We start from the raw sequence: 9,462 nt of genomic DNA on the forward strand, positions 1-9,462 counted from the left end.
CAGCGCAGTCGAGGAAACCCTGGGGCGTTAAGGAAGGTTTAATTCCTCATAGGCTGGTATCATCTTTTATACATAGGTAAAGACGGGGTTTACGTCTCATTAAGTTTTAGTTACACCTGGCAAGTAACATAATTGCCAGCCACGCGTTTGTGAATTTGTTATGTCGTGGGGCTGCTGCGCGGGGCTCTGCTTCCAGGTCCTGACCACGGGCTCAGGTTTGTGCTGAAGCCCCTGTGGGACTTGCCACTGCAGAGGCGCGTTTGGGGGGTACCGGGGCACGCCAGAGCCCTGCTGCAGGGGTGCCCCGTGCCTCTGCACCCCTCCCAGACCAACGTCCTTCCAAACCCAACCTTCTCCCCAGGGCTGACCAAGGAGAAGGGGCGGAGGGGAAGCATCCGTTGCCTCTCCCCCTTTTCTGTTTGCTTTTGCAGCATTATTTTTAGTGGTGGGCTGGTGGTGCAGGCCTGGCTGGTGCTGAGGCTCCCCGAGCAGCCTCCCTGGCACAGCTCTGGCAGCGGGCACCGGCACTCGGTGAGTCTCCAGATGGATTCACCCTCAAGCAAAAGCATCCAGGGCTGCTCCTCGCGCTTGAAGCCCCAAGCCCTGGTTGTAGCCCCTGGTACCTTCACGCATGCAACTGGCATGGCTAAACATCTCCTCCCTGATGTGGGACCAAATACCCCAATGGAACAAGTACTCTAATGCCAGTGTCCGCACAGGCTTGCTGGTGTTCCACACCCAAATCCCGCATGCGTTTGCTGCAATGACACTGTTAGGCAACACCAAGGCAAGGTGAACCCTTCTGGCTCCCGGGTACTACACAGCCGTACTGGTCCCTGGGGCTCAGAAAGTCATTTTTTTTCCAATGAGTTTCCCTGTGCTTTCCCCACCCTGCGTGACCCTCGAGTGCGGTTTGGGGTCACGCCACCAGTGCTGCCACCACGGGCCACAGCTGCTGCGCCGAAACACTGCGGTCCCAGTGACAGATGCTTTAATATCAGCCTTTTCGTTTGCACGAAGATGGCAGAGTGGCTCGTACCGCTAGTGGAGGTAAGACCCGGTGGAGGCTGCCCATGGGTTTCGGTCTCCATACACATCAAGAAACTAAAGCAGGCGCTTGGTGCGGTGCCTCCGCAGCCTGGCATCTCCTCGGGGAACAGGGGTGAGTGGGGCCACCCAGAGAGGGCAGGTTGCTGTGCTGGGGGGGGTTTGGCGAGCTCCTCCCCACCACTGCCAGCACTTGTGGGTGCCCCATCCAGGTTGTGCCAGAGATCCGGTGCTGGGCTCGGCCGTTTCGCCCGCTGTGGCTGTTTGTCCACTCCTGGCAATTTGTCAGGTCAGACAGCACGAGCAATCCCACACCAAGCCCCCTGGGGCTGCCCTGGGGCAGATCCAGCCCTCTCCCCAGGATGGCTGTCAGCCATCAGAGCTCACCTCCAAGTGCTCATCTTTGCTCGGTACCAGGTGCCATGTATAGCATACACGCGCTGTGCACACTTACATGCCCCTGCCAACGCACGAGTTGTGTTACGGTGTGCTGGATCGTTACCATCACATAAGTGTTTGTACTGGGGGGGGGAAACTGGGTCCTGGCCCCTGCTGCGTTAGGCACACTACAGCCATGTAAAAAAATAGTCCTGTCTGGAGCTGGCCAAAGCTGAGCTCCTAGGTCCTGGTTTAAGTGTATAAATAGAGGAGCTGATGATGTGACAAGGTGAATGCCGGCATTTCCCAGAGATTTCAGAGGAGCAGCCTGGGAAATGGCTGTTATTCTTCTGTGGAAATGTTGCAAAGCAGGAAAGCATAGTTTGGCTGAAAATATTTGCAGTACTCAAGAAAACTGAAGTCTACAAATGAATTTTTGAATGTCTGTTTCGTCTGTCAGCATGAGAAATTGCAAGAAAATGTGTCTTTTTAATCAGGTCTTTGAGGCGCCCATGATTTTGGCAGCTTATTTAAGTGCAAATTTTCCTTTTATGGGCTGCAATAAATCAGGCCAATGATGTTGCCTAAATTACTAGTTTTCTTCTGGCTTGTTGTCTGCGGATTAGGGTTTTACTATCACTGATAACTGCACATATTCCTGTGTCACATACCTTTCTAACATGAACACTTTTAATAGTATGGAAAGAAAATGCTCTAAGAGTCTGCCCCTTCCTTCTCCTCAAAGCAAAGCCCACACAAAGAGCCAGCTATAAACCAATATGAACTCTTATTGCAATCACATGGTTATGCTAAACATCTTTATTAGCCTGATATTCACAGAAAAGTAAATGCTCGGGGAAAGTATCGACAAGGGTAACATATTTTATTTGGCAGTTGATCACACATGACTGCTACGTGCTTTGCTATGACCATTTTAAAGCAGGTTACCAGTAGCACTGGGTATACGCAGCGGAGGTAGTACAGAGAGAGTGCGTTACAGATGTGCGTTGCCAAAAGTGAAAGACCAATGAGTCAAGTCCATAACCCTAGCCCAAATGCTGGCCATGGAGCAGGACCACGTACGAGGGACTTGGCCAACCTACTCATTCCTGAGAATGCAACGCTTGGAGTCCTGCAGCAAACCCAGTGCTGTGAATCTTGAATCCAGCCGCACCCATGGCAGAAATGTCCTTTTTGGGTAACAGCCATGTATGCGCAGGTGCTCACTGCTGCATGCTGCCCTGTCTGCCCAAGTAACAAGTGTCTCCGTAGCCCCCCTTACACCATTTTCACTGCCCAAGGAGCCTTCTGCCTTTTCTTCCTTCATTCAGTTCTTGCATCTCTTTGCACAGTGTGTCCATGGGATTGTCCTGGGCCTCACATGTCCTTGGAAAGACGCACCCAAGTGACACCAGTTGTAGTGGACTTGCTCTCTGTAACACAGATCTTCTAAGCCATACAAAGGCTTTCAGTCAACAATTATTTAGGGTAGTGAATGAGTAGGGTTTCTGCATGGGGTGATCAGTGCACCATGCAGCTCTATGGGTGTTGGACAGCATCCTTATTCAAAATGTGCACTGTCAGCATCCCTCAGAGGGTCCAGAAAAGTGAATTCTTGCCTTTTTTTTAACTAACAAAGTTTGACTAATTCAAACTCAGCAGCATGAGCATCTGAACAGATTGCATCCCCCCCAGGCCTTCTACAAGGTTCTTTGTCGAAAGTTACTATAATTTGGACAAATGTCTACTGTTGTCACCAAGCCTATAGCTTTGACAAAGGCAGCTATTGATTTTGTCTGATGTGATCTATCCTGTATGAACACTCACAGCTTCTCACTCGTCAGGTTGTTATCTGCTACATTATTACATATTGATTCCCGTATTTGCTTTGTATTTACCAACTGTAGGAGTTGGTGGAGTTTTTCGGCAATTTTGGGGACCAACCTTCACGAAGACTCTTTGCTTTACTCTGGTTTTCTCAGCAAAGCTTGGCCAAAATTTGTCAGAGGGATGGCATTATTTTCTGCCAGTTTCCACAGGTTCCCTGAATGGCCTGAGCAGAAAGGGGACCAGGTGATCCCTTAAGACCCCTCCTACCCTGACCTTTCTGTCAAAGCCATGACGTCTGTCCTCTGAGGTTGCAGACACTGACTTGTGCACATATGCACGTGCTGTCAGACATCATTACATTACAATTACCATCAATTAAAATTAATGACTGTGTCCTAATGACATGGACTAGGATTTGCCCCTGCTTGCTCATCCACACTGTTATGATTTAATTTGCAGTCTCTATACTGCTATGCCAGTTGCTACAGAGCACGTACAACAGACCTGAGCATCTCAAGGAGATTTTCTTCCACCCCTTGCTATTTTTGGTAGCACCAGCCCCTGCTTGCTGGAGGCCTGGTGAGCGGTCGTTCACACCGTATCGATGGGAAGGGCTCAGATCAGCAGCGGTGAACAAGGGCTGGCAGTCTGGTATTAGGAATGATTTGATAACCCTTCCCTCCCACCAGCTGTAGATAACCTGGAATAAAGAACGTCTCTACGGAAATCACTTTACTTGGGACCTTTTTCCTAGACTGTTATTTGTTTGTCACCAGTTTCCAAACCCAGCTTTAGCTAAAGAGGAAAGATGGTTTACTCCATAATCTTTTTGCACGGCGTCTCAAAGAAAAAGAGCGCTTCAGCTTGTACCTGCAGGTACAGCTGTCCTCAGACAACTTCAGTCGTTTCTCCATACCAGCCTGGAGGTCAGCTGGGTGTAATCGTTATAGGAAATGTACCAAAGCACCTCCTGCTGTGAGGGATGATTTGTAGCACTCCCTCCTAGCAATGGGCTTGCAAGCAAGGAAGTCTGACAAAAGAAAACTTGTTTTAAAAAGATGTGTATATATACACACGCAAACCCAGGGTTCAATGCTTGATTAAGAAGATGCTGACACTCTGCAGGAAATATTTTTGGAAAAAAGCCTGCTGTATTTATTCATAAACAATTCTGCTTGTACAGGCTCCACTCTGCTGTCTAGACATTGTATGAATGGGAGCAGAATTGCTAGCCCTAGGAGGGCAGCAATACATAAAAAAGTAATCACAAAGTCTGGCCTAAACAGAAGGTAGAGAACTGTAACGTCTGTAGTATCTGACTACCTGCTACTCAAGTTTTTGCAAACAGCAAATTAAAGAAGTACATGTGACTATAACAGTGACATATGAAAATAGAGCTGGAAGAGACCTCACAAGTTTATTCAACCTGTTGGTCTGTCTGGAGACAGACTCGTCCTCCCTGTGTTGTTCCTGGTGGATGTTTGTGATGTGCTGTGAGAGGTTTCCAGTGATGGAGGTTTCCATAACCTCCCTACACAGATTGTTCCAGTGCTGCTTTATTTCTGGCAATTTTCCAGCATCGAGCCTGACTCTTCCTTGCTGTCATTTAAGCCCATCACTCCTTGTTCTACAAACTATGGATGTTGGATGCACAAGATTTCCTTCCACTTTTACAGCAGATTTCACATACTGGAGGAGCTCCCCTGAGCCTTCACAAATGGTGAGGTGATGCTGTTGACCAAGCTCAGCTCATGATATTCCTCCATGGGTTTGCTATGTGGCTGGTCGCTCCCCATCCTGGATTTGCACTACTGATTTTCCTGCTGAGTTGCTGTGCTTGCCCCTAATAGACTATCTCCTTTTTTTTTTCCAGGCTCTCTTTCAGACTTGACAAGATCGTGTTGAACACGAAGTCGGTCCTCCAAGGTGACTGCAGCCCCTCCCAGCTGCCTGACAGCTCCACACTGAATAAGTATTGCCCCTGCTCCATCACCCAAGTCATTTATGAAAAAACTGAATCACACTTTGGCTGAGACAGACCCCTGTGAAACATGACTCAGTACCTCCTCCTGCACCGGCAGCACACCCCCAGTGATTGCTTTCACAGGGGGCTTTACAGAGAAATTCCTCCCAAATCAAGCTCCCTTCCCTTGCTTATGACACTAGCTCAATGCTCTTGAGAGATTACACAGAAGAATTAGGGTTTGTGTCAGGCTTTTTTCCTGCACTCTAGTTATGAAGAATATTTGCATAAAGCAGTTGCCATATTTGTAGAAAGAAGAAGAAACAAAATCAACTCAACAACAGGAGAAGAGACACAAACAAGCAATAAAAAGCCTCTGGGGTTCTGCAGATTCACTGGTCAAGCTTCCTACATCAGCTCCAGGTAAGACCTTAACAATTAAAACCAGAAGACGACTAATATAAACCATAAGGGTTTCCACTGTATCTCTCTACAAAGGAACATTTTCAAAAGTTAGAAACCACCCACTGCTGGGTCACTGCATAGAGGAGCTTGCAGAAAGACGGACAACATCTATGTGATGGATGAAGTGTGCAAGCAGCTCTTGAGAAACACAGCTTGACAGGAAAATGCGCTGAGCAATAGTTCTCTCTCCTTTGCTTGGGGTGAAGTGGGGGGGACAGACCCGGTTAAGCACAGCACGGCAAGTACATCGCAGCTGATCGATAGCCCAGAGTGCTGGAACAGCCGAGAAATTGTTGCTACGGATTTATATAGGGTTATAAATTTTAAAGGGAGGCCACTTGAGAGTAATCTTAAGAAGCAGGAACAGCAACTTCTCTTCTATGTGGAAGCAAAGAGAGGTGATACCGGGACAGACAAAGTTGTAAACATCATATTAAGGCTTTTGGGAATGGAGCAAAGGCAAGATGATGTAAGACCTAGCTTAGGTTGTTCAAAAGATATTTTCATTGCCTGTGGGTGATACATTCAAGGACATAAACGTGGATTTCGCAGTCTCAGTTTCTGATTAAGAAAGCAAATAAATTACAGACCACGATTGGAGCCTCTCTGAGAGGCTGCAAGACAAGGTGGGGAGGGAGGTCCCCGAGCAGCATGGCAGCACCTGCCCCACACTCAGGGTTTGTGTGACCCGAGTGGGAGAGAAGACACCCACCTCCCTGAAGGAGCCGCGGAGGGGCTTGTGGCGGAGCGGGCTGCCGCAGCTCCCCTGAGCTGGGTTGCCCTCCCCTCTGCAGCCTGCCTGCAGCTGGGCAGCCAGGCTTGCTTGCCTGTGTTAAAAGGGAGCCATCACCAGAAGCGCTGCTGCAGGGGAAGAGCGTTTACCTCCACCAAAGGGTCTGACCGCCCTCTCTGATATGTGCAAAAGCAGCTTGTGGCATGTTTTTAGACCAACCTGAACGTGTTGGCTGTGCTCTGTAAGTAGGACTACTCCACCACACCCATGTTAATCTGTTCTGCTCCTACCCTGGCGCCTGGAAAAAATGATCCACAGGGCATTGTGCTGCCTATTGCACCCCAAAGGCAGGTCTTGAAGACTGTCCTTCAGGTAGCCCAATGGCATGGCATGACCTTTAGGATTTTCCTGACCACAAATCAACACATAACAGTAAGGCAGGCTAAGACTTCAGCGCTCACGCCTTTAGGGGCGTAATACGCTGAATATCCTGAAAAATACCACTCCTGTTGTGTCTTTTCACCTCTGGCGGTAGGTGACTTTCAAAAGGCAGAGAATAAACTCCACTAGTTGCTTACAGATGCTTCTGAGGAGACAAAGCAAGCTGCAGATCTGATAGACCCAGTCATTTTTGTCTGCATCTCTGCCAGACTGGCCCATTGATCTCTCTCATTTGTAGTTTTCCCAGGTGTAGCAAGAGCAGAAGTGGCCCAGAAGTAACACTGTCCCCCCCGGCGCAGTCGCCTCCAAGGCGATGTCCACCCAAGTCCTCACATGTGAAACCCTTCTGAGAGAAGCAGTAGCACCATCTGAAAAGAGAGGAAAATGGAGACGTGCTTGAGGAAAAGGCACTTCACACCAAGAGCAGGAAACCCGACATTGTCACAGTGCCTTCAAGGAAGAGAGAAGGAAAGACAACCTCTGGGGCAGAAACGAAGGTGAAAGGGGTGTCAGGGCAAGAAGAGAGAGCAATAGGAATAACAGACATATATGGATGTTCCCAAAATGGGAACAGAAGACATGCATCCTATCCATGTTTTGTATGCAAATGCCTCGTTCCAGGAGCAAAATGACTTTTCTGATGTCCTTTGGTAGCTCCCAAGCAAATTTCACTGCTACCTCATTTTCTCATATAATCATTTTCTGCCCTGCAGAAAAGGAGGATTATAAAGCACAGGTTTTCACGCAGGTATCCAGCTCTGACCTGTTACTACGTAGGGATGCTCCACAGGGCGGGATAAGACACCTTCCATGCCTTGAACTGTCCAGTGGTATGCTGTATTCAAGAGAAGCAGGGAGCACCCATAGCACCAAGTGCCACCGACACATGGTTTATGGCAGGGATAAAATGCGGATGGGGTGCCGGGGGGCTCAGCACTGGCTGAGGCACCAGGGAACTGCTGGAGAGGTGGAAACACAGCCATGTAGCTTGGCAGGCAAACGGGATAAGCAACTGGTTGGGCTGAAAGCTAGTTCTGCTGCTTGCATGATAGAGAAGCTGGATTGACATCACCAAGTCAAGTATCAGACACATTCAGTGTGTTTCTGCCTGCTCAGATAAAGTAATAAGTGTTCATTTCAGACCAAGCGTGGCAGGATGGAAGAGCTTCGGATTCAGAAGCTTTCATGAGCCTGACCAATGCTATGGACACGCTGTGGTTCGGCAAAAGGTCCCAGTTTTAATGACGATGAAGTCAGAGCCAGAGTCTTTCCTAACTTCTAAAAATGTCTTATGAAAGAAGAAAACTGGAGATGTTCTGGTTGTCACAGTAAGTGCTGCGTGCTGCTGATGTAACGGTGGGGTTCAGCAGACAAGCCAGCAGATGGGGTATTTACCTAAATACAGCTGGGAGAGTTGTGGTGCTTCACAGAGTCTTTACTTCCCACAAATGTGTCTTCTGTGGAACTGATGCTGTCTGACAGCACAGCAACTACAGAAAAGTGTGCTAATCTTTCCAATTTCGTTTCAAGTGAAAATAATGCAATTAGCTGTTCTCATTCATGAATAGGCAGTATCTGATTGCTCTTTGGGCTCACTATTCCAGGGTTATGAGTGAGGCCTTGTACAATGGATTGCTCTACAAATGCCTGACTCCCACATGATGGTCTGACTGCCACGGAGCAACTCAGATCCCCAGGAGAAAGGAGTCCATCTTCAGCCACATCAAGCTGGGGAGCCACTCAAAGTCTTGGATTTATGCTTGGCACACAGATCACACCTCATCCCCAAACTCTCCCAGCAAAAGGCTTTCTGATATGTTTATTTTTTCAGCATAATTCAATCATCTTTATTATTTTCTTTGAGCCATTTATAGAACAGCAAGTGTACAGAAAGGTGGAGCCCTTAACTTACTTGTCTCCCGTTTTCCCTATTTGCCACTGCACAACGACATTTAAAACAGGATACACTATTGCTTGGAAAAATGATAAATGCTTTAGGAAAACCTTACTTCCTACTGATTAAGAAAAAATAGCACAGTATCAAAAGTCAGAGACTGATATTGGGAAGCAGCAAGGTCCCCATATTTACTGATACATTCAATTTCCAACAGAAGAAGAGACTTCTTTTGACAACATTTTAATATTACTTAGATGCAGTCAGTTCTATAAAAAGCAGCAACAACTAGAAGTGACAAATTATATCTGCCTGCAGGTATACAATTACATTATCTCACTGTGATGCAAAGGATAACGTGTCACTGAAGGTGATGATTAAAAAAAAAAATCAGTCATTCAAAGTGTGTCATAGATCTAATTACATTTCATAGGAGACTCAACCTTTATTTAAACAATCTAGATCTTCGAGAATGTTTCCAGAGCCTCTCCCTCTGCCTTGGTTTTAAATGTAATTATTAACCTGCATGCCATCATCTTCTCAGTGAGAAAATGAGTACTGATACATACAAAATATGTCTTATCTCAAAAAAGAATGTTCAAGCTAATTTTTAAAACCTTTTTCCAAACCTTCCCTGAAAAATCTCAGTCTTTCAATTAAGCTACAAACTGAAGCAACAAGCAGGACACTTGGAGAAACTCCTTCCCAGGA

This window comes from Pelecanus crispus, chromosome 3 (assembly GCF_030463565.1).
Source record: "Pelecanus crispus isolate bPelCri1 chromosome 3, bPelCri1.pri, whole genome shotgun sequence".
NCBI lineage: Eukaryota > Metazoa > Chordata > Aves > Pelecaniformes > Pelecanidae > Pelecanus > Pelecanus crispus.